The sequence below is a fragment of the Xenopus laevis genome, chromosome 6L (assembly GCF_017654675.1).
Source record: "Xenopus laevis strain J_2021 chromosome 6L, Xenopus_laevis_v10.1, whole genome shotgun sequence".
In the NCBI taxonomy this organism is placed as follows: domain Eukaryota; kingdom Metazoa; phylum Chordata; class Amphibia; order Anura; family Pipidae; genus Xenopus; species Xenopus laevis.
Window position 1 is genome coordinate 21,040,442 of NC_054381.1, and position 26,377 is coordinate 21,066,818.

A 26,377-nucleotide genomic window follows, 5' to 3' on the forward strand; every position below is an offset into this window, starting at 1 on the left:
CACCTTGGAGTCCTGCTATTGATATAAAAGCACTTGGCCTGCAGTCTTGTCCTTCATATGGGCACAAAACTCTACAGTTCTTTATAACATCTCAATATGTAACAGTAGGCAATACATTCTCCTTATATATATGTGTGTTGACTTCTGTATGGAAACATTAATATCTATATTTTGAAAGAGACGAAAGAGGTCCCTCGGAGTATCAATACAATGTCAGCAGGCTTCCCTATACAACAATAATGTATATATATATATGACTGACAAAACGCACAGCAGTTTGACAGTATTCATGCTTCAAAGTAATAGAGAAAGCATGAAAGAAATTAATGCTATCTCATAGCACAGAGCTATTGAATGTCCAGGGGCGATAATCATTTGGAACTTGCTCGGTAAAAAAATCCAGCTTAATAATGTTAGTCAGGTAGCATTTTCTACCTTATCAGCAACTGCAGATGTAAACAGAAGCTGATAGATACTACACCGCAGGGTGAGATGAAAGTGGAATTAGAAATTATTTCCTGAAGATACTGGGTCTGGAAATACTCTATGCAATAGTAATGATGATTGCATGGAAAAAAAACCCTACAATAACTAGATTCACAGTTCACACATGACCTTCAGAATGATTTGCTTACAAATACAGGCCAAAAGCCACAAACCATGCAGTATCAGAGATAATGGGAGAAAAAGAGGCCTGAGAGTAAAAATATAAAATATGTCTTATTTAAAACCTCTTATCTTTACTTTTTTTTTCTCCTGAAAAAATATGACGGCATTTTTATGTTGGCTCTTTTCAACCAGCAGTATTCAGACTCTATGGGGCCCATTTACTTAGCTCGAGTGAAGGAATAGAATAAAAAAAACTTAGAATTTCGAATGTTTTTTTTGGCTACCTCGACCATCGAATTGGCTACTTCGACCTTCGATTACAACTTCGACTTCGAATCGAACGATTCGAACTAAAAATCTTTCGACTATTCGATAGCCGAAGTACTGTCTCTTTAAAAAAAAAACATAAACCCCCTAGTTCGCCACCTAAAACCTACTGAAGTTAATGTTAGCCTATGGGGAAGGTCCCCATTTTCCTGGTTGGGTTGAGGTCAGTAGAACATCCATAACTTAAGGCGCATTTTTGTGAGATGACTTCACTGAATAATTATGATAGTTCATGCTTTTTCTTAAATGAAGTCAAGGTATGTAGGTGCACTTTTTTTTTCATGCAGTGCAATATATTATCAAATTTTATTTGTAAAGAATGGAGAGAGCAAAACTGTCAGGGGCTCCCTGGTTTCAAACCAGGGACCTGTTCCATTCCTGTCACTGCTCCTCCTTGAGCAACAGGAGGCAGCTAGACCCTGATAAAGTGCTTTCTGTGACGCTGCTTCCAAGTCAATCTTCCCTGACCCACGCCCCCTATACAGGTGTGGGCAATGGCACATTAAACGGCTATTGAAGACGGCTAATTTCCCAGACTCCTCATTGCTGGATCATTGATCATTGATCATTCCTGCAGACTCCAAGGCTCGTGATTGTGATTTGCTCTGGCTCCTTTGATCTTATTCCCAACCCAGTTCCTGATTCTGTTCCTGATCCCTTAACCTTGTTCCTGTCCTGTTCCTGTCCTTCTCTCTGTTCTCTCTGGTTTTGACTCCCTGGTTTGACCTCATCCTAGTTCTCTACCTGTCCTAACCTTCAGCCTGTTTTTGGATCATGTTTGTCAACCTGCCCTTGACCTTTGGCCTGTTTCAAGGACTTATTTTTGCTGTCTGCCTCATTTTCAATCCCCTGTGGAGGTCTGTATATGTGTTTTCTTTATTAAAAGAGTTAGTTACCCAGCACATCAGCTCCTGTCATTTTAATCAGCACTTAATCCTTACAAAAATGCTTATCATGTAGCATGAAAAGGAAACGATGAAAGATTAAGAATATCTATCTATCTATCTATCTATCTATCTATCTATCTATATATATATGTATATATATATATATATACACGTGATGCAATGTATACATTAGCTGATTCGGAAAACTCAGGGAATCAAGATATTGGGAGGGTCTTGGGTGTAAAAATAATGGGTTCTTACATTTTCAGCATTCCATTGGAAAGTGTTGTATCTCAGGATTGTTTCTGTTCTTCAGATTTCTTTTTAGACTTTAGCGCTCCTTTATAGGGTTGATGTCACCTAAACAAGTCTGTAACCATGGGAAGGCTGGAGGCCTGGAGAGTTGCACCCCATCTGGAAACCCTCATCTACAGCCAGAACCAGTGAGCAAGTGCAGTTTTGAATACATTAGTTATAAGGGATTAACAGATTATCCCTAACCGAGGACAATATCCCCTATGCCTGGCAGGGGACAATTTTGGGTTACAAATCTTTGGTGCTGTAACTCTGGACTGGTACAGTTACCTCAATGCCTTTAGTAGATCAGGTAGACCTAAGAGGTAATTAAAAATGCAGCATCTCAAAAACATATTGCAACTGGCTAATTTTTAAACTCGAATTCCACAATGTTAATATTACTGTTTTCTTTTTGTGTGCATATTCTCCATGTTTTCTATTTCTCCTGGCAAATATGACATTTTCCCATTGACTTTAATAACCTTTAAAAAAAAAAAAAAAAAAAAAAAAAAAGCTATCTTTCCTATTAAATTCAAGTGTGTTTGCTGTTAAAATGCTGAGAAACAAACCCTAGAGTGGGAAGCGACGTTCTTTTTTCTTTTTGGAAAATAAACAGGAACAAATATTTGGCTGGAATGAAGAAAATTCATAATCAAGCAAAGTCACAGCTCATGCTAATGAGAACTACATAATTATATGTGCTTCTAGATACTTCAGCTACAACATTTTAATACAAAACATTTTCTATTTGTAACGTTTTCTAACATTTGTAAGTAAGCATTATCTTTCATAAGACATTGAGTGCATCTTTTCTTTACCCTCAAATTGCAGCTTCCATATTTTATATTATTTATTATTTTAATAAATTAATAAATAATATTATTTATTAATATTTTATTCAGGTTCATTGGCATTCTCTGTACCCTTTAATAGCAGCACTCTTTATGTGTATACATATATTGGGCATCATATTCTTGAAGTCCAAGTAAAATGTCTTTAGTAATTCAAGTGGTGTGATGCAGAACCCATGTCAAGTTGCAGAATTAGGCAACATCTTCCATTGGTACTAAGCTCTATCCTTCTTGTATTGGTCAGTATATAGTATATAATCTGTATGTTTCATGTATATACACCTATTTGAGGAATATATTGGCACCTGGAACAAAAAAGTTCTTCTTGTCTCATTGTTACAGGGTTAGAGGACTCATCTTGGCTCATTGAAAGTCAGGGAATTTTCTGTTCTGGAGAGACAGGGGGTTTCCAGGTTGCTTTAGTTATAGAGAGGCTCTCAAGTTCTAAGGCTAATGCATTTATTGCCATGGGGGGTTGGGCTCTACAACTCGTTTTCCTGATGAGAAGACATGGTCTGCCTCTGTAAAAAAGAAATACTGTAGCCTGACAGAAAGTCTTTGTAGCATGTTCCTCTAAAAGAAAGAACCCTGCCTGTTGCTAATATTGTAGGTCTATCCCCTTAATATAAGGATGTCCACCAACATCTTTCTTTCACAGATACTGATTACTGCCCTGACTTAGAATACATAGTAGCGAGCAGCAACTTTAGGAAATATCTAAAGGGTAAGACTTATTGGTAAATTTCAGCAACTTGAAACAATGTAATATGAAAAGGGTAGTTATAACAAGGTACTCTATAGGTAGGCTCTTTTGGGAGCAATTCCTTCAGGTGTTTATTTTTACTGTTTTTATTGTATATACAGGTTGATTTTATCACATCACTGGGAATTGCCTGGAACACAATGCACAATTTTTTAACACCATTGCGACACGATGGATGGACTTGGAGGCTATTATATTTATATGTATTCTTCACAATTATATGATCTTTTAACGTTTAACTTTTTCTATGGATTTTATAACATTTTTTATATGTTATATATCTAGATAAGCATTGGTAACATTGTTAAGAGCCAATTGTAAAAAATTGTTTTAAGGGTTAAATGTGATATATTGATTGATTAATTAAGAGGTGGGACTTCCTGTGTGGCTCTTTAAAGCAACTTTTCACTGTGACTTGTACACACTTGAAAAAGGGCCTTTTTGCTGCCCGAAACATGTTGTGTGGACGCACAATAAAGCACTGATTAGCAGGTATTCTGCTGTTTGCCTCTGATTTCCATACCCATGATTGAAGTACTTTTGTGGTGACTTGACGGAACACCAGAGGGAATCAAGGCTTGCAAATAATGCTGGGCGATTTGTGTGTTACCCTGTGAGTGATATTACTTTTCCGTCTTACACACATACAGCCTTTACAGAAAGATGTCGGTGGAACCCACCCAAAGCAATGGAGACCACACATCCACCTTTGCATATGATGAAAAGGATATCGACCGAATATTGGGACGAGTGGAGCATATAAATCTGGGTATAGATACAGTGTTACCAGATTATGATCTCTCCAAACAAATCCTTAACCTCCAAAAGAAGGAATTGAGTACTTCGTTACATGCTAGCACCCTAGCACAGTACATAAAATCCAAAAGGATACCTAGGGGTTTACGGCTGGATATCAAGCCAAACCTGGGCCTAATGGATGCAACATTCATGCAGCACTGGCACGCTATATGCAACAAATGCAGCTTAGATCTGATGCTGCTAACGGTGGATCACCTGACTACATGCATAAAGGAGTCTAAAGGTGAGATTGAGACCCTACGTGCCAAATTTGTCAATGAGAAAGGAGAGGATTATGTATCTAAAACGCTGTCACAACACACTGAGCAACTACAGCGTTTACGGGAGAATATAGCTTCCAAAAAAGCAGCTAAGTTTGAAAGAGATGCTAATGATTACTTACTTGATCGGGTGTACACATGGCGAGAGGAGCGCAGTAGTCGACGCGAGGACCGCGCTGGACGCCGGGAGGACCGGAGTGGACGATGGGAGCCACGTGGTGGATACGGCGGGACGCATGAGAGGAGAGAGGAGTACAGCGTGGAGGAGGGCTATGATTGGCAGCGTTCCAGAGGGAGAGCGCGGACCGGACTGCCTGCCCAACAGTGGAGACCACGCCAAAAGCAAAACTCCCAACGCAGAGAATGGAGGGATATACCTAGCAGCAGCGATGAGGCAAGTTCCTCTCCTTCCCTGCACCATTTTTTAGAACGGGACTCAGAGGAGACAGGGCGGACAGCACAACGCCAGTACAGGAATCCTCGAGCCCCGATACCCCGCGAGGACTATCCCCAGAGGACACGTACCAGCAGGAGGTGAATGACTTATGCATTAATATTTCTTCGTATATTCTTACATCAGCCGAACGTTCGGTGCTGAATAGAGGTCTAGGTTTTGTTCCCTATTATGAGAATGATTATATTAGTTGGGAAATTGAGTTTCTTAAATACATTAGGAGATTGAAACTCAAAATGCATTTTTTAGGGGAGACAAAGGTGGACACTGTACAGAAACCTAGTACCCTAAAAAAACCCAGTACCTTTTCACCGCAAATTGATAACCCTTCTATTGTTACATTTGAGAATGTTGTAATTAATGAAGTGTCGCATATTTGGGATGCCCATCATAAGCAGGTCAAACGAAACCTTACCAACGCAGAAAAAGAAGCATTATCTACCTTAAAAAACAATAAAGAGATAATTATAAAACAGGCCGATAAAGGTGGGGCCATTGTGATCATGAACAGACAAGAGTATATGGCAGAGGCTTATAGGCAATTAAGTGTGGTTGACCACTATGAGAAGATTGGGCAGGATCCAGTGTTTGAGATTAAAAGGGAAATAGACTGCTTAATTAATGATGCAATGCTTAATGGGGTAATTACTAAACACGAGCAAGAATTCTTATGCACAGAACACCCCCGTACCCCAATTTTGTATCTACTTCCCAAGGTACATAAGGCACTTAAGAATCCGCCGGGAAGGCCTATTATTTCAGGCATTGGCTCAGTTCTTGAACCCTTATCGAGGTTTGTTGATCAGTACCTACAACCCCTAGTGTTAAAAATACCCACTTGTTTAAAGGATACAACAGATCTATTGAACAAATTGCAGGATACTATACTGCCACAAGGGGGAGTGTATTTATGTAGTATAGACATCCAAAGTCTATACACGTCCATACCACAAAAAGAGGGTATTGATTGTATTGAGGAAGCCTTTCTGGAAACCAACTTATCACATCATCTTATATACTTTTTGCTGGACTGTTTAACATTGGTCTTACAAAAAAATTATTTCAGATTTGAAGAACAATACTTCTGGCAGCGCCAGGGTACATCGATGGGGGCGGCGGTCGCCCCTTCATTTGCAAATATTTTTGTTTATAATCTGGAACAAAAATTATTCATAAAAGGACCACATAACAGTCACATCATCAAGTATTGGAGGTTTGTGGATGATGTTTTGGTCATTTGGAAGGGAACGGAGATGGAGTTCCACCAAATGATTGATGAAGCCAACCAAAAGCATCCCACAATTAAGTTCACTAGTGAGATCTCTGCGTCCTCCATCAATTTTCTTGATGTAAACATAAGTATTTGTGATCAGCAGATTGTTACGCAAATGTTTTCTAAACCCACAGACCGCAACACGCTGCTTTCATATGATAGCTTTCATAACCCTAGCATTGTAAATGCGATCCCCAAAGGTCAGTATATAAGGGCGAGACGAATTTCCTCAGACAATGGTCGTTTTCAGTCTTCCATGCGAAATTTGACTAAGAAATTCCTCACTAGAGGGTATAAAATGAAGAGATTAGCACCGCTGATGGAGGAGGTTAGCCAAATAGATCGAAATGAGCTTTTACGGACTAAAAAGAAAGAAAGAGGTGATTTGGAAAGAGTGCCTTTTGTTACTAGATTTGGAAAACAAAGTAAACAAATTGAAAAAATTATCAAACAATACTGGCCAATTTTGGGACAAGACCCCCAATATGGGTGTTTATATAAACAACCCCCCCTTTTTTGCTATACTAAAGGGCGATCAATAAGAGACATGGTATGTCCCTCTGACTGTCTTAGTAAACCCACTAAGTATCTAGGAAAACCCAAAAAAGGCACCTTTCCATGTCTCAATTGCATTTGCTGCTCTTCGGTCATTAAAGGCAATATAGTTAACCATCCTACTAAAGGTACCCCATTTAAGTTAAACGACTTCTCTACCTGCGATACCAAATATGTTGTGTATATGTTAAAATGTCCATGCGGCATGGCATATATAGGACAAACTATTAGATCAGTGAAGACGCGAATTAAAGAGCATAGGAATAACATCAGAAACTTTAAAATGGATACAGCTACTGACACACCCGTCTCCAGACATTTCCATAACCAAGGCCACAATTTAAGCCAACTCAGATGGCTGGTACTTGAAAATATAGTCCAGCCAAAAAGAGGAGGGGATAGAAAAAAATACTGGGACAACGAGAGGCATACTGGATTAAAAAAATGAATACAATGGCCCCTTTGGGCTTGAATGACTATTGGAGCTTATCTCCCTTTTTGTAACTAAATGATTGATACATGTACCTCTTTCTTTCACAGATACTGATTACTGCCCTGACTTAGAATACATAGTAGCGAGCAGCAACTTTAGGAAATATCTAAAGGGTAAGACTTATTGGTAAATTTCAGCAACTTGAAACAATGTAATATGAAAAGGGTAGTTATAACAAGGTACTCTATAGGTAGGCTCTTTTGGGAGCAATTCCTTCAGGTGTTTATTTTTACTGTTTTTATTGTATATACAGGTTGATTTTATCACATCACTGGGAATTGCCTGGAACACAATGCACAATTTTTTAACACCATTGCGACACGATGGATGGACTTGGAGGCTATTATATTTATATGTATTCTTCACAATTATATGATCTTTTAACGTTTAACTTTTTCTATGGATTTTATAACATTTTTTATATGTTATATATCTAGATAAGCATTGGTAACATTGTTAAGAGCCAATTGTAAAAAATTGTTTTAAGGGTTAAATGTGATATATTGATTGATTAATTAAGAGGTGGGACTTCCTGTGTGGCTCTTTAAAGCAACTTTTCACTGTGACTTGTACACACTTGAAAAAGGGCCTTTTTGCTGCCCGAAACATGTTGTGTGGACGCACAATAAAGCACTGATTAGCAGGTATTCTGCTGTTTGCCTCTGATTTCCATACCCATGATTGAAGAATTAGGCAACATCTTCCATTGGTACTAAGCTCTATCCTTCTTGTATTGGTCAGTATATAGTATATAATCTGTATGTTTCATGTATATACACCTATTTGAGGAATATATTGGCACCTGGAACAAAAAAGTTCTTCTTGTCTCATTGTTACAGGGTTAGAGGACTCATCTTGGCTCATTGAAAGTCAGGGAATTTTCTGTTCTGGAGAGACAGGGGGTTTCCAGGTTGCTTTAGTTATAGAGAGGCTCTCAAGTTCTAAGGCTAATGCATTTATTGCCATGGGGGGTTGGGCTCTACAACTCGTTTTCCTGATGAGAAGACATGGTCTGCCTCTGTAAAAAAGAAATACTGTAGCCTGACAGAAAGTCTTTGTAGCATGTTCCTCTAAAAGAAAGAACCCTGCCTGTTGCTAATATTGTAGGTCTATCCCCTTAATATAAGGATGTCCACCAACATCTTGAAAATGGAGCTTTAGCTTTCTCCTACCGTTTGAAAGTAGAGGCTATTCCTGTCAAGGTACACAAGGATGACATATTTTGTGTATCCTATGACCTGAATGGAAAGATTCTATTTGAGCTTGACCTTTGGACCTTTGACTTATATGCTGGCCCTCAATGCTAACCTGGCTTTGTTGCTCTGTCTTCCAGCCAAGCCCAATTATATATCAAGGTTTGCGGATGTATACCAAAGTATTATAATGCTATTTAATGCACAAATCATCTATACTACCATAATGACTGGCTCAAAAATGTTGTCTTATTCAGTTGTGATATTCTTCTTGGGTGTAAGCCTACAACCTACTCTATTGGTTGTCCACTAGAAGCCACTCTCAACCAACATCAAACTTGTTTTAACCTTAAGGACCATTCTTTTTAGAATATCCATTTTTGAAGAACAACACCGTCCCTTGTTTAGTCATTGATCAACACAAGAAACCCCCTATAAGGTTGGACTACATGGACATTTTGGGCGTGATCCGACACGCTGCAACAAAACGCTGGTGTCAAATCGCATGCGACGGAAATAAGGTAAATGAATGCATTGTAGGATAGTGTCGCAGCATTGATCCAGCGCGACACGACTGTCGGATGCAGATGCTGCACGCTGCGATTGCATCCGTCAGTCGTGTCGCGTCGTATCAACTCCGCAACTTAAAACGACATTTCCATAACTTACCTTATTTCTGTGGCATGTGATTTGACACCGGCGTTTTGTTGCAGAGCGTCGGATCATGCTGAAAACGTCCATGTAGTGTTTTCAGCACGATCAGACGCGCTGCAACAAAACGCCGGCGTCAAATCAAATGCGACGAAATTAAGGTAAGTGAATGCATTGTCAGATGGTGTTGCAGCATTGATCCGACGCGACGCTGCACGCCGAGTCTGCATCCAACAGTCGTGTTGCATCAGATCAACGCTGAGACTTTATCCGACATTTCCATTACTTACCTTATTTCCATTGCATGCGATTTGACGCTGGCATTATTTTGCAGCGCGTCAGATCGCGTCGAAAATGTCCATGTAGTCCTACCCTTAAAAAGTGAAGGTAAGAAGAACCAATTCATAACAGAGCCCAAGCTGGCTGAGATTTAGGTCAGTGACAACAATTGACTGTCATCACACTACACTGAACAAATGACAATAAAGGTTCCCGTGTGAGACATACAATACTGTACAGCGACTGGCCTACTTATGCATTGATGTAGATAACAGGTTATTGGCAGGCGTTTTACTGAAGGTGATAAAGTAGAATGAAATCTGCCATCTCAGAAGTAATCAATATCAAGCCCGTACCACCCGCTGACAATTAATCTTCCATTCCAGGGAGAAATCGATGCTCCTTAATATGATAGCATTACATATTGCAATATAAAATGAAAAAAAAAAATACCATTATACATACATTGTACAACCATTCTACAATTTGTGGGGAATTTGCAAAGGAAATCATCAGAAGGCTGAGAAATTAAATCAGAATGACAGAAAATCACATTATAGTGCAGGAGGTAGTGGAGTGGATTTGGATTTGCCCTCAGATGTCTTTCGGTCACCCGCCAATGAACCGCAAAGGAATTTTAATTCCTGGTTTATTTTTTTATTGAAGAAGCAGGATTTAGAGAAATTGATTATTGTCAGTTAAAAAAAAATGCGCCGTTACAGTTTTGCTTTAAATGATTCTTCTATTTACAGTTGCAGCCTGTCGAAAATACAGAGACTTCTGTGGCTCTTCCATGAGCAAATTCACAGCCCTACAATCAATTGCAAAGTCTGAGATTCCCTGAAAGGATTATTTTATCTGAAGTTATAAAAGACACAAATCCATTAAGCTCAGCTGTCTTCAGTCCTTTGCCCAAAATACAAAAATAAGGTATGGGATCCATTATTCGGAAACTCGTTTTTCCAGAAAGCTCCAAATTTCAGTAAGGGCGTCTCCCGTAGACCCCATCAAATAATTTAAATTTTAAAAAATGATTTCCCTTTTCTGTGTAATAATAAAACAGTATCTTGTATTTGATCCCAACTAATTTTTAATAATTCTTATTGGAGGCAAAACATATCTATTGGGTTTAAATTATTTATCAGCAGACAATGCATGGAGGTCCAAATTACAGAATCTTATCCAGAAAGCCCCATACCTGTACTACCTCCTTAATGAGTAACTAAACCATCAACTCAAACCAGAGTCAGGCCAAGCAGTACCTGTGCAACAACACTACTTGACCCAGCACCCTGCCTGCTCCCCCCCCACACTTGATCCTCACGGGCCCGTCTGCTGCTCTCCACTGACTCCGACTCCTACCCCTGCCAACGGCTTCCTCTCCTATTTGCCCGAACTGTGCCCCAGACACATTCCCCCTTCTGCTGACCTCCTCTAGTTACTGGTCTGACAAACCAATTTTGATTTTGTTTGAGGTCTGAGTACTGCTATATTCAGCTTATTGCCCTTGCTGTCACTTGTGCATGTGCCCCAGTAAGATTCATAGAAGAGCACTAGAATAACTGTTATGCCTTTTCCATCTAACGTTTCCTTATAAAGAAGTATACTTTTTAAAGAGCACGAATGCTAGGGGGCAGATTTACTAAAGGCCCAAATGGCTAACGCTAGTGACTTTTCGCCAGTGTTGCCACCCGCAGGGACATCACCTCTTCACTAACAGACGCAGGCGCCAATTTACTAGCAAATGGTACCGTCGCTAGCGTTCATTCACACTCTATCGCCAGGCGACTTTTTGCTCTGGCGAATGATCGTTACACCACATATTCACCAAAGTGTGGATTTTACTGAACGTTGCCTCTTTCGCCAGAGTTGACTTTGCCACCTCAGACCAGGCGAATTGCTAAAAAGAAGTTAGATCTTCCTCAATCTTCTGTCACTTACATCATATCCTATGAGCCAAAAATGCATTAAAGTTCAAAAAAACGCTGGCGACGTTTCTTTTGTTTAAGTAGGATTGCCTGCAAAAGTCCTAACTTACTTTTTTGGGTAACTGGTTTTCTCCAGACATTTTATAACATATGGAACATTCATTTTACAGTGGGCTCATGTGTAGGGCATTATATTAACTCTCTTGTCTTTATTAAGGTTCCCTGGACATGTGTAATAAAAAGTGGTAACTTCAAGCATTTGCACCAACATTTATAATAAAGAAGTCCATACAACTTTAAATTACCGGCCGTATGCAAACTGAACTAAAAGCAAGATCACTAGGGAATTCTCGCTAGGCACATAAGAACGCTAGTGCATCTTCGCTATGAAATGCTCGCACTGCCAAAGTAATGCTAGCAAAAAGTTGCCAGTGTTCGTCTCCCAGTTCTCAACTTCGCATATTAGTGAATTAGCCTAGTGGTCGCGAATTTGCGCCTGGCGAAGTGGTGCGATGTATGCAAAGCGGTCGCTGGTGACAATTCGCCCTTTAGTGAATCTGCCCGTAGGTGTACTAACATTTCATGCTGCTCCCAATAGAGTATATTGCTTGCACTATTTTCATTAAAAGATTGAGGCTAATAATAGCATACTAGCTTAATGATTATGTGGCGCCATATCCCCAACCGATGGCTCCTGAGCAACATGTTACTCACCAACCTAATGGATGTTGCTCCCAGTGGCATCAAAGTAGGAGCTTTTTTTAAATTCCAGGCTTGAAGACAAGTTTTGGTTGTATAAAAACCAGGTGTACTGCCAAACAGAGTCTGCAAGTCCACATAGGGGCTACCAATCATAACCCTTTTTTGCACCACCCAAGGACATTTTTCAAGCTTGTGTTTTCTCCCAACTCTTTTTACATCTGAATATTTCTAACAGGTATAAAAGGTTAGTGAACCCACTTTCTATATAATCAATGCTTTGCTGCCTGGAAGGAATACAACCACCAATAAATGAAAAGCTGATACCTTTTTATGCAACAAATGGGTTGAGCTTTATTCCATGGTTCTCTTGACACAGTTCAACAGATCAAACGTTTCGAGATCACTGATGAAGGGCCATATGGTCCCGAAACGTTGGATCTGTTGAACTGTGTCAAGAGCACCATGGAATAAAGCTCAACCCTTTGTTGCATAAAAAGGTATCGGCTTTTCATTTATAGGTGGATTCATTGCTGGGGAATGGCAAGGCCAGTGCCAATACCTGCATCCCCTTCTGCCTCACTTCTGTTCATATTTTGGAAGAAATACAAGACAGCTTAGAATAAGCTACTAAAGATGTTCTTCTTTATCATTTTTGACCATGTTCTTTAAAACTATTTTGGCAGCTTAACTTAATTTTGGAGTGCTTTTAACTACTTTTGGTGTTAGTAAAATAAAACGAGGTTGGAACACCCCACAGAACCAGAGCATGCATTGCAGGGTAACAGCGTTGCAGCATATTTCTCTTTATATCTCAATCTTGAAATATTCACCATAAAAAAATGAAAATCTATTATTAATCTCCTAGGATCTACAAAAAACATTTCAAAAGCCACGTGGCCCTTAAAGACAACACGAATGTTCTATCACCTTAAAACAATCTAATCAGACCAAATGTAATAATAGCTAATAGCGGCTAATGAGATGTATAAACACAAAGCAGGATGTTTAGCAAAGCCTGCTAATAAATATGCAAATATATCCGAATGCCTGCGGTTAATTTGTAAAAAGCCACGGACATGGAGCTCTGTGAAGTCTCGGTTCAAAGATAAGCTGCTCCTGGAAAAAGCTTGATCTTCCTTTGCACATACAAAATGCTATTTCATTTTCTTGGAATTAAGGGGGGATGGGGGAGGTATAGTAGAGCCTACATTTGCCCCTGATTATTTGGTAGCAGTCATTTTTTAAAGTTCCAGTTTTTCTGAATGTTAATGTGGCCATAGACGTAACAATTACGATCTTTCTTGGAAAAGATGTTTCCAGGAAAGATCGTTTGTTTCAATACACACGTGTAGAGCTGAATAATCAGACTAAACGATTCAGCATTAACAATGGCCGATATTCGGGTGCCTTCAAAGGTGCCCAATAATAATTTTTCGTCCAGCCCTATCGACGAGCCGTCTGATATCCTAGACTTCTGCCGATATTGGTCCACTCTTTTCCCACCATAAACACACCGAATATCGTACGAAAATTAGTTTCATACGATATTATCTGTGCGTCTATGGCCACCTTAAGTGGTGGACCAGTTCTATGTTCTTCAAGAAAGTACTCATAGCAAAAATGTCTAAGCACTGAATTTGGTGCAAACATGTTTTAAAATGCAATCAATTATCGAACGTTCCTTTGCGCACGGCACTAAATATTTGAATAATCAGCTAAACTACAATAACATTGTACATGTGCTTAGGAATAAATGTCTTATGTTATGAGACTAAGAATTCTTACAGTGTTGCCTAAACCTTATAGTAGATCCAGTACAGACCATAGTACATTGTATTTTATTTGAGTTCAAATGAGTTTTTTTTTATTCAGTGCTCTTCAAAAGGAATGCACCCCCACTGGGAAACATAATGATATTAAAAATTATTCAGGAAGATAATTGAGTTTAAACACATCGCATAACTCCGGGGTTGATTGGAAAATTCCTTATAGTTCATGGTTAATGGTACATTATCTATTTTGATTGCTGGAGAAGCGTGTTTGTTGTTGAAGCGAGGGATAGCTGATGGAATGAGAGGGCTGGACAGGTAGATGTACTGCTGAAGACAGTGAAGGAGATAGGCTGTTGGGTGTCATAGATATAAACATATTTAAATGGAGATCATTGGGGCCACTTAAAATTTACACCTACATGTCTTCCCCTGGTCTCAACCATCATGAAAAGGCAGGGTAGTACACAAAATGTTGGAAAATACATCAGTTTGCTCCTGTTTTTTGCAGTTTGCACCTTACCCTGTAGTAGTATATCTTCATCGTGCCAGACCCCCCACAAAAAATCTTCAGAGGAAGCCCATAGCCCCGACCAATACCTCTACCCCACTCCCCCCACTGCTGCCATCCAAATAGGGCAGCAATAAATAAATGACTTAATAAATAACCCTTTAAAGGAGAAGCAAAGCTACAGAGGCAGTATATTGCCAATAGATTAGCTGCAATAGTGCAAGCTATAACACTATATTTATTCTGTAGAATGTTTTACCATACCTGAGTAGACCTTTCTGATAAAGCTTACTTAATTTTAGCCTTTCCTTCTCCTTTAAGACATACCCTACATCCAATGGAAATGGATCAAGACATGGAGTTTTTTCATTTCATATTTATATTAGTAATTCCTAATGTATCTACCCAGCTACAGTGATATGAGCATGACCACCCTGCCCAACCTCCTTCTCTAACTGTAACTCTCTTATTAGTGGTGCTTGCGAAGCAAAGCATCACTACTGTTATCTTGCAAACGTATTTTTATTCTTCTTCCGTATGAAAGTTTGGCGCGTAACTAGTCCCGCACCGTTTGTCCTAGACCCATGAATGAGGTGTCAAATCGTGCGGCTTAATCGGGAATGGGGTGGTATGACTTTTCTAAGGGGTGGGTGGTTAATTGCCCCTTGCGGGGGCAATTAACCACCCCGAAAAGTCCCATAGATTAACATTGAGGCCAACTTTTGACGGATTCTAGCGCAGAGAGGGAATCTTGTAGAAACGTTAAATTTACCACATTTGAAGAGGTTTGCGACCTGTGTCAGATGATACCCCACACGAGGGTATAAGTTTTACTCCCGGGGCAGGAGAGGTCCCCAAATTTGCCCCATTGACTTATAATGGGGAATTTATCGAATAATTAGTTTGTCGCAGACCCATGAATGAGGTGTCAAACCGTTCAGCTTATTCGGGAATGGGGTGTTGTGACTTTTCTGTCCTATTTTGGGGACCCAAAAAAGTGAGCGGAGCCGCAAACAACCAATCAGATTTTCCCTATTGACTTCAATGAGAAAATGTAAACAGCTGTAATTCTCACAGTAATAAAGCCAGAGCTCCCAAACTTGGCACCGTGGGTCACTGGGTGACTGCAGCCAAAATTTACAAAAAGTGGGCGGAGTCTACAACAGCCAATCAAATTTCAGCCATTCAATTAAATAGGAAAATTTTAAACTGCTGCCGCTCTTAGACGGTTAATGGCAGGGTCCTCAAACTTGGCACAGTTGGTCACTGGGGGACTGGGATTAAAATTAAGAAAAGTGGGTGGAGCCAAAACCAACCAATCAGATTTCTTTGATTGGTTTTAATGGGAAAAATTAAGAAGGCTGCCATTCTCTCAGTATTGATGTCAGGGACCTTGAATATCACAAATGTGGTCGCTGGGGGTTTCCACTTCAAGTTTAGAAAAAGTGGGCGGAGCCACCAACAACCAATCAAATTTCATTCATTGATTTTCAATAGAAAAAAATAGAAATGCTGCCATTTTTACACATTAAATGACAGCATTCCCAAACTTTGGTATGTTAGTCACTGAGTGACTGTGGTTCACAATTAGGAAAAAAAGGGGCGGGGCAACAACAGCCAATCAGATTTGGGCCTGAGTTTTGCCATGGCAAGCACCACTCACATTTTCTTCAGGAAATGTACCTCTCTAGTTGTAGTTATTGTGTTGTCCTTATCTTCTCTCTATTCCCTTTTCCCCATCCTGCAGCCTCTCTTTATATTGTCTCATCTTTCATTTTCACCTTGTATTATAAAAATGTTTATTTGTTTTATTTATTTATTTATTTTTGCTTCTCCCAAAGCTGCATTTCAATCATTTCTCCCCACTGGCTGCATTTTGGATAAAATTATTTTCATTGCTCAGCAGGAATATGTTAACAGTTGTGGTGGCAAGTGTCGTCCCGCTGGTTCTTTTACCTTTTAGCATTTTCATTGCTCTGTGTGGAGCTTTTGCTCAAATAACAACATGGCTGTAAGGAAAGAGAAACAATAAAGAGTAAAATACGAATTAAGCGGCGCTAGGTTGTATGTGCTGCTTCCTTAAAACAACAATTTTTTTTGTTTACAATTGATACAGTTTTTCCACTTTTTATTTATCGAAAGTGAAATATGCACACTAAGGTTCAAATTCAGACTGGTATGCAACCAGATCTTGTGTGGGCAATTGAGTATTTGACGAAATACAACAATTATGGATTCAGTACGTCTCTACAGTGGGAACAACTTTGCCTTTGTGGTTATTTAATACTAGGGTCAAACTGGGGGGGTCAGGGCCCAACGGGGCTGCCACATCAGGGCCCCTGCCCCCCAAGGGCCCCAGTCTCAGGGCCCCCCGCTGTCCTTCCCCCCCCACCAGAGTGTACCTGCTTTGCATCAGGGAAGTTCTGTAGAGCGGGTCTGGGCCGGCCCACCGGGGTTTTTTCCCGGTATCCCGCCAGCCCAGTCCGATGCTGCTCATGAGCCATTCATTGGGGACCACTGCCCTAGTCAATAGTTTATGTTTAGTAACACCTCGTTGGTAAAGATCACAGGCTGTAACCCCTTTATGTATCCAGCTAAGAGTTTTTTAAATTCTTCTTGTTGGGACGTTTGCCCACTCTTTCTTGAAGATGTCTTGTATGTTTAAGATCTGTTTACAGATTTTCAATTTTGTCTAAATCGTCCTATGAATGTGATGGACGTTACAATTTTTTTTTTAAATAGCTCATGCCAATGTAGGTTTAGGATCATTTTCTTGTTGTAGTGTCGAACTGGGATGCCAGGGGCCCACCAAAAAACCTTAGGCTGAGGGACCACTTTCCAAACTACTATACCTCCTCTCCTCGCTCAACCTCTTTATTCTCCTAGTCTCTTTTCTCTATATTCTTCCATTATTTAGCCTCTTTGTTCTCATAAAGAAATAGGGAATGACCATGAAATAGGCCAAATGGTTAGAAGCAAGAGGCCCACTTTCCCCTGGGCCCACCGGGAGTTTTTCCTAGTATTGTAGTGGGCCAGTCTGACACTGTTTAATACAGATTTTGCAAGTTTATAGTGACCCGTTCCCCGGCTAGAGGAAAAACGTCATTATCTGCAAGTGTGCAGTTTACTGGATTTACTAATAAAATGTATTTTTGCACCAATGCTGCTACCTTTAAGTGGGTATATAAAATGTTCCAGGAGTCATGGGTAATAGCCCTGAAGTAGTTAAGCTCTATGAACACAAACAGCTTCATTTAGAAAAGTGATGCTTGGTGCCAGAGCAAATCATCATGTTTTTTTGAACAGAGCCCTTTTCACCTTTTGTATTGGTTACAACAATGTGCAATATGTTGGTGCTTTGTGAATACATGTTAAAGTGGTACTCCACAAAAACATACCTTAAGCTTTTCGAAAAGTAAACATAATTTCAAGCAGCTTTGCAATATACATTAATGTATTGTCATTAATCAGAGCAATAGCATATAACTCGCTTCGTACAAGTCATTTGTGCCCATTCATGCAGATCCCTCGAGGAACCCTGGAACTAAAGCTCCCCATAGACGCAACGATTCTTCTTGCCGAACGACCGATTTTAGGGAAGTCCGACCAATCCTTCGAAATTATCGTGGTTTAGTGGGATTTAAACGATCGTACATCTTACGATTTTTCGGCCGACATCTGTCAGGAAATTGATCGGCCAGGTCTTTGTCGGTCCCAGTGCAATCTCTCTATGTTTGCAGGGCCAAGCAGGCAGCTCCCCTTTGTTTTCCTGGCAAATTGGTCTTTTTAGTTGATGGTAAATACGTACGATCGAACGAACGATTGTTCCGAGAAAATCGTGGTCTCACGATCAGGATCTGATCTTTTAAAAATCTCAACATCTATGGCCAGCTTTACTCTACTTCCAAATAGAAATTCCAGGGTTTCCTTCTGTCTGTTTTCATCACACAAGGATGGGCACAATGTCACTGCTACAAGTTGTTAGTAACACTCATGGGGCAGATTTACTAACCTACTAACCAGCGAAAATTCGCAAGTGTCTACTTCACCAGGCGAAAATTTGCTTAGACTAAGTTAATTCACTAAAATGTGGAGTTTCGGTGTGGGTTGCCGAACGATGGCGACTTTTCACTAGCGTTACTTCGGCAATGCGAGCATTTGATAGTGAAGATGCGCAAGCGTTCACTTCTGCCTAGCGAAACTTCGCTAGGAATCTTGCGCTCAGGTCAATTTGCATAGGGGGGAAATTTAAAGTAGTATGGACGTCTTTATGTTAAATGTTGGTGCATATACTGTACTTACAAATTACACTTTTTAATGCACTTCGCCTGGTCTGAGGTGGCGAAGCCAACTCTGGCGAAAGAGGTAACGTTCAGTAAAATTCGCACTTTAGTGAATTTGCGGAGTAACGTCCATCCGCCAGAGCAAATTGTCGCCTGGCTATAGAGCAGGGGTCCCCAACCTTTGTTTACACATGAACAACATTCAGATATAAAAGGAATTGGGGAGCAACACAAGAATGAGAAATGTTCTTGGGGTGCCAAATAAGAGCTGTGATTGACCATGTGGTAGCCCCTAGGAGAGTGTGAATGACCGCTAGAGCCTGTCTCTTTTGCTATTGAATTGGCACCTGCACCCATTAGTAAATTGGTGATGTCCCTGCGGGCGGTAATGCTAGCAAATTGACGCTAGGGTTAGCCACTTCTAGCAAATCATGTAAACATTAAATAAACCCAATAGGCGGTTTTTGCTTCCAAAAAGGATTAATTGTATCTTAGCTGGGATCAAGTACAAGCTACTGTTTTATTATTACAGAGAAAATGAAATCATTAAGTCTGAATTATTTGGATAAAATGGAGTCTATGGGAGATGGCCTTCCCATAATTCAGAGTTTTCTGGATAATGGGTTTCCGGATCCCATACCTGTATATATTATTCAAAGAAAATATATTGTCGCAACTTGTAGAGTGATGAGGCATGGCATATAAATTATTTTGTTAAACCCCTGGCTGCAGGGAATTAAGCAAGAGTTAATTTCATGGTGGCCTCATGGAGAAGTTAATCAGAGATCTGATGTGAAAGAGTTGCTTTTCCTGAAATTCAATTTCTGTAAATGGTTTAAACAATCAATAAACAAGTTGCGGCCTTGCACCACCATTCAACCTGTGTGTGTCTGTAGTTATTTTTAAGTTTATTGGTCGGTATTGGGGAGTATAAGGGCTCTTACATACGGGCGTTTTTTCCTGCACTCCCTTGCGTTGCGCTTTCTTCTGTTCAGCCGCAGGGGAGCGCAGGAGTAGATCTTTGTCGAATAATGTTGCACAACAACTGATTTTCATAGGCAAGATATACATTGTTCCTATCAGCAATAAAGATGCCTTTCTTGTGTGTTTATTCTAACAATAAATCTGGAAAGTGAAACATGATAAGTGATTTTTTGCTGCCTGCACATCCATCTGAGCGCTTCTTTTCCATCAGTTCTTCCGTGGAGCTTTATGAATTTGCCTAATTCAAATGTTTGCCTAATTTATTTAGGATCAGGCTCGGGAAACTCTTGGGTCATTTGTTCTGAATGTAATGGATTTTAATATTGATGCTGGATAAACTCATCACGGCCTAAAACGAATCCCAAAGTTAACAGTTCTGTTGAAATAAATGGTAACATATTGTCTGGGTAAGTTGCACTTTGGGAATGTCAGAATGATCTTTTACTTAGGGTGAATTAAGCTGATGGGGGATTATATAATAAATTACGTTTTGATTAAAATCATTTATTTACTGAATAAGTAGGTGCGTCTTGTCTGCTTACGGCACGAGGATGATTTGTAATATCATACTTACCAGTAAAAACTGCTCAATGCAATGTGTTCCAGAGAAAGCTTCTGGACTCACTGGCAACCTCGTGGAAGCGCAGGAGCTTGTTTGGATGCAAGTACCTGAATTGCGTCAATATCTGCTCTCCACTGCAACCATTTAAGAGCACTCACACTTTTTAAACGACCCCTTAAATGTAATTCCAGCCATTGTTGGCATTTTTAAGCAGTATCCATCAGCCATGTTGACTATTATAAGTGTACGAGGCTGTGATATGTTTTGAGAGTTGCTGCTGTAAACAGTACCATCATACAATTTAAAACACAGTTTGTGGTCTTAAATTTATGTGTGATTGAACCCCACCCACCCCATATGAATCTTGCCCAGTGCGCTACTGAAATTATTTCTAGACTACTACCACTAAATGCCAAATTTCCTCCCCCTGCAGACCCATCACTGCTAAACTTACATAGAAACATAGTCATATAGGCTGAAAAAAGACAAATGTCCATCATTTTTGTCTAAATGAAGTCAGCCTAACTTCTAGTGGATCCAGAGGACACTATCCAGTCCATGGATCAACTATATACACTAGAGATAATTTCTGTAACCCTGTATTTTCTCCCGTGCTACAATGGGATCCAACCCCTTTCTTGAAGCTATCTAATGTATCTGCCAGTAATAACACTTCAGGGAGAGAATTCCGCAACTTTTCATTGTAAAAATGTTAATTTTTTTTTTCTAAACTGAATGGATATCTGTGTTTGTTACACTGTGAGCCTAAATGTAGACCGATTCGGCAATTTATCTGCCCATGTTTGACGGGTCCAACCGATTGATATCAGGCCAAAATTCGGCATATATCGATTGGTCAAGTTAGATTTTTTTGTACGATCCAGGACCACATCGGCTAGTTGATGCGGTCCTGCGACCCGTCAGAGCCCATTTGTAGTATTGTAATCCAATCGTTCGGCTCCAGGGCCGAACATTCGGATTCATCCGATATCTCCCAGCCGTTAGTGGGCATATCAGGTCAAGATCCGCTCATTTGTTGACCTTGCCAAACGAGCGGATCTTATAGTGTATGGCCACCTTTAGAGGAACGGCAAATGGTTCAGACTTCAGATTTAAGCACTTTTTTTATCTAAGACAAACTGAATGAGCTCATGTCAAAAAGGGTGGGGGAAGATTCCCTTTGAGGCTGTGGACTTTATCAATAACTTTTAGATTTAAAAATAAATAAATACATTTTTGTCAAAATGTCTGCCTACAGATTGAAAGTCTATCACAGGGAACACCCTTAGGCTCACAGTGTAATGCAACATAAAGTCCTTCTGTTTTCCATAGTGTGTCATTCACAGTTTATCTGGAAAACAGAGGAACCTCAGGTCCCAGAATCGGAATCCTTAACTTCCAATGAAACAAGGTGATAGCAGGGTTGCATAACACTATGAACCCAAGGGGGTGGGGGATTGGTCAGAACAATTGATTTATCAGAGTAAGAGGGTTTCCTTTCAGCCTACAGAATAGTGTATGTCTGCTTTAAAAAACAACACACTGATTTCTAATAACATGAATGCACCTTATGTATCTATGTATGCAACTAAATGTTCACATGTCAAAAAGTGGGGTACATTTTCACTTTAACCACATGGCAAAATGTTATTTATAAATGCCTACTGTCACTTGCCTATTTGACCTGCTCTGTAATAAGGACAATTATGTATCAAGTGGAATTAAATATGATGTTTGTTCTTGATCCTATACTGTTCATTCTGCATGTGCACTATAATCCATCCATGTGTGTGTAACTCTCATCTTCTATCTGTAGTATATTTTGGCAGTCTGTTTCCGCTGCCTCTCTGCTGTTTGATTCCATCTTCGGCTACAATTTGTATCTGGATACATCACAACAGGTGAATATTATAGAAATGCATGCAAACTATCAGAAGGCCCCTACTTTACCAAGCCGGCTCTTTCCTGCAAAATTTATGCATTCATTATTATCATCATGACTTAATTATGTGGCTGCTGCAGATTACAGCATGCTAACGGCCTACAGAGATATGTCATCAGAAATGGAAATGAAAGTGCAGAGGGCTCTGCCTGCGAGTGCTTGAAATCTAAAGGCAGTATTATTGCATTCTAATGAGACAGGAAACTTTAATAAGTCATGTTCACCATTTAGTCCCTCCTGTAACGGAGATAGTGCTAGCAATTTTACAATTTCTTGGATGACAAGGGCTCATTCCATTAAGCAGTAAATAATAACTAAAGCTCGGCAAACATGCCGTAAAGAGAACAAATAAACTTGCAGAACCTAAACAATGATACTGCATGTTTCGCCAACATTTCCTAGCATTAAGAGCAATGGTACATCTGTACTAGTTGTGTGTCTATACATCACATGGTGCAATTGTATTCTTCTACTCAAAGTGCATGTGGACTGTAAAGCTTTTGCCTCAGTGTCTGATGATGGAAGTTATGATGGAAGAACAATGAAGAGCTATTGTGGTTCTCACCAACTTTTGAATAAGAGGCCAGGAGAAATGTTCTGCAGAGAATATTAAAATGGACACTGCTTTCTCCCAGTCAAAAGAAAATTGGGTCAATTTGGCAAACAATTCAGTATCAGACTGGGCCTCTAGGGGTCAATCAGAAAACCTGACATTCATTCATTCAAACTGTCATTGCAAGTAGATATAGAGCGTGCCTATTCTCACAGCTGTTATATAGGCCTAAGAGGGGGTGAGGATGTGACTGATGAAACAATATTCTAGGCTGAGAACCTTTAGGATCTGGACCTAATGAGAGATCTTCTAAAAATAACAAAATCCACTGGAGAGCAAGGCAGGTGCAACTTCTGGGCAGTTAATTTAGAGATGTATAGCACGACATGTTTTGGACCTCAAGGGCCCTTCCTCTGGTCTAGTCAGTTAAGATGGCCATAGATGCAAAGATCCGATCGTACGAATCCTCGAGAGTCCCGACATTTTTCGCCCCACGGAGATCGGTCTTTGGTCGATTGGCCAGGTTAAAAGATTTCTGCCGGCTACTGATAATTTCTCTGCATGTATTGCCGATCAGATGATTTTCAGTGGGAGACTCACCAGCTTTGTCGGACATAACTTTCATACAATTACTGTCAGGGTCAGAACATTGGCTGATCTGTTCTTTTACTACTTTATTTGATCTGAATGGTTAGTGGCAGGTCGGGAGAAGTCCGATTGCTCGAGGATTCGAATGATTGGATCTTTGCATCTATGGCCAGCTTAAGTCAAAACTGCAGAACTCATAAAGATCCTATGTATCTCTAAATAAATTACACAGAAGTTGCACCTGACTTGCTCTGCAGTAGACTATTCATGTTATTTGCTATGTAGACCTGGCCAACCCTAACCACTGTTTGATTGAGCACCTAAAAGACCTTACCATTTCAGGAGCATCAAATAGTTTATGATCTGAGATCATCTAGAGCTCTGGTAAACCAACCCTGAGGCAATATGCAATTCATATGTAATTGCCAAGAACAAGGTTTAGCCCTTGCTAGAAAATGTTCTGCCTCATGTCAACGCTAAGGTTTTGGTTTGCCCATTGAGCTGAACATTATTTTAGGAAGTGCCCCATTTGAAATCTGAGCCTGAAATCAATTCAAATTAGTAAAGGATATGTTACAATTTTGCATGGCAAGTTTGACCAAATAGAAGCAATCCCTACCACCAGTGTAGGGTTTCTATCTATTTATTTAGAAGTAATCACTTAAAATACTCATGGCCCAAGACTGATTACTAATTAGCCACAGACTGCACTATTTTGTGTAGTAAATGAAATAACAGAGACAGAACATGCATGTAATTGGCTATTTGGATGGGGATTCTAGTTTTGAAATCCAACAGAGGCCAAGGGGAAGGCAATCGCGTAGGCTGGAGGGAGGGGGGCAGATTTGAAGTCCATCCCCCAACTTTAGACAAGAATACCTAACTAATTTGATGATTTTGTTGGATCATACTGAAATTGGTTGTTATGTAAAGAAAAAACGTTATGTCCACCTTTAAGGTTAACGGGCCCCATGCTATTTGGATCAGTCCAGATTGTGATCTTTAATTATACAAAAATTCTTCATAAAATTCTGATTTCAATCCCATGCAATTGAAATCAGGCATTTTGCTGTTTTATTAACCAATCTTTAGGCAATGAAGCTGATTCACCGGCTTAATATGTGTCCCCTGAGAACAAAGGTTCTGCTATAACCGATGTAACTTGTAGACACAGCTACTAATAAAATAGACTTTTTATTTCAGAACTTTCAGCAAAGACAAATATTTATAAGTGTAGCCAGGCAATGCATCGTTTATATTAATGCAGTCAGATATTTAGAGGAGCAACGTTGCAGAAGAGGAGAGATAACAGCTGGTAACAAAAGCAAATTAATCAAAAGAAGAGAATTGAAAAACATTGAATCTCATGAAAATGGCAACAGTACTGCATTATATAAAGTTAAGCCAGTCGTAAAGGAAAATTATACGTGAGCCGTTCACCTCTATAGGAAAGGATGTGTATGAAAACATAAGTGCTAGAGGGGTGTATTTATATCCACAGTGCATTAGCATATTCCTGGGCAAAGGAGATATCTTGCCCCCTAACTTTAAAGAGAAAATATAGACCTTGTTTATAATATACATTATCTTAATTTTTATGTAGATGTTCAATAAAAGGTATTGCCATAGAGTATTCTGCACAAGAAGCCTTACTTATGTACATATTAATATTTATTGTTACATTTGCCAAGGAGAGGTCATGTTTGCTCTGACAAGACACCGTCATCCAAAGACCCATAAAACAATGACCTCTGCTGCCCTAACCTTCATGATAAATGGTGGAATTTTTACTCTTCAAAGCTCTTCAGAGTAAAAGCAAACATCAATACAATGAGGAGCCTACAGAGAAGTTTAAGAATGAGGCATTTAAGGGTGGACATGTTCCTGTGTAAGTGCTTGACATGGCAGTTAAAACGTAAGCCAATACAGGTAGCAAATTATGCATTGATGTTTGCTTTAAATCTTTCAAAGAGCTTCTCATGACCTTTGCCAAAGTATTTTGTTTTGGATTAGCCAGATGATTCTAAGACTTACTGTACATACTTTATGGTTCCTTCAAGTGGAAAGAACCTAATGAGCATTATAACCTAGCTCTGTCTAGTAAATTTTATATACATATTTTTGGGATAAAGGCATTCACTGCATATGTTATGGAACAGACACCTTTACCCATGACTTGTTTTCGCATACAGATTTGGCCCCAGTTGAGTCTTTATCTCAAGACTGGATGGACTCAAGTGAAGAACTTTAGCTTCCCTTAAGGTGGCCATAAATGTAGAGATCCGCTCATTTGTCAATGTCGCCAAATGAGCAGATCTCTCCCTGATATGCCCACATTGAAGTGGGTGATATCGGGCTGATCCGATTGTGGGCCCTAGGGCCCAAGGATCGGATCAAATGGATCCGATATGGGCGGTCGGATTGCGGGTCAGCATAGACGCACATATGTGGCCGCGATCAGACGGGATTTATTAACCTGTCCAATCGAGATCTGGCCGATTTTCAGCCAGTTATTGATCGGGAAAGCCCTTCGGATGGCCCCACATATGGGCCAAAAAGCTGTCGGCAGCTTTTATAGGCCCCTGTATGGGGGCCTTTACACCTCCCACTATACAGGTAAGTCTGAAGAGGAAACGGAGCAAGTTTAGGAGTGGCAGGAGTTCTAGGTAAAAGTCCAAGCAGGAGACAATAACCAGGTCAAAGGACTTCCTTTAGCCCATACTCATAACTTCTTCTTATGACAGGGATGTAACCTGCCACAATTTAAGTTGTGGTCGGTTCTAAAAGGATTAAAATGGAATTATATAGCTTTATATAGAATATATGAGTCTATATTTACTCATA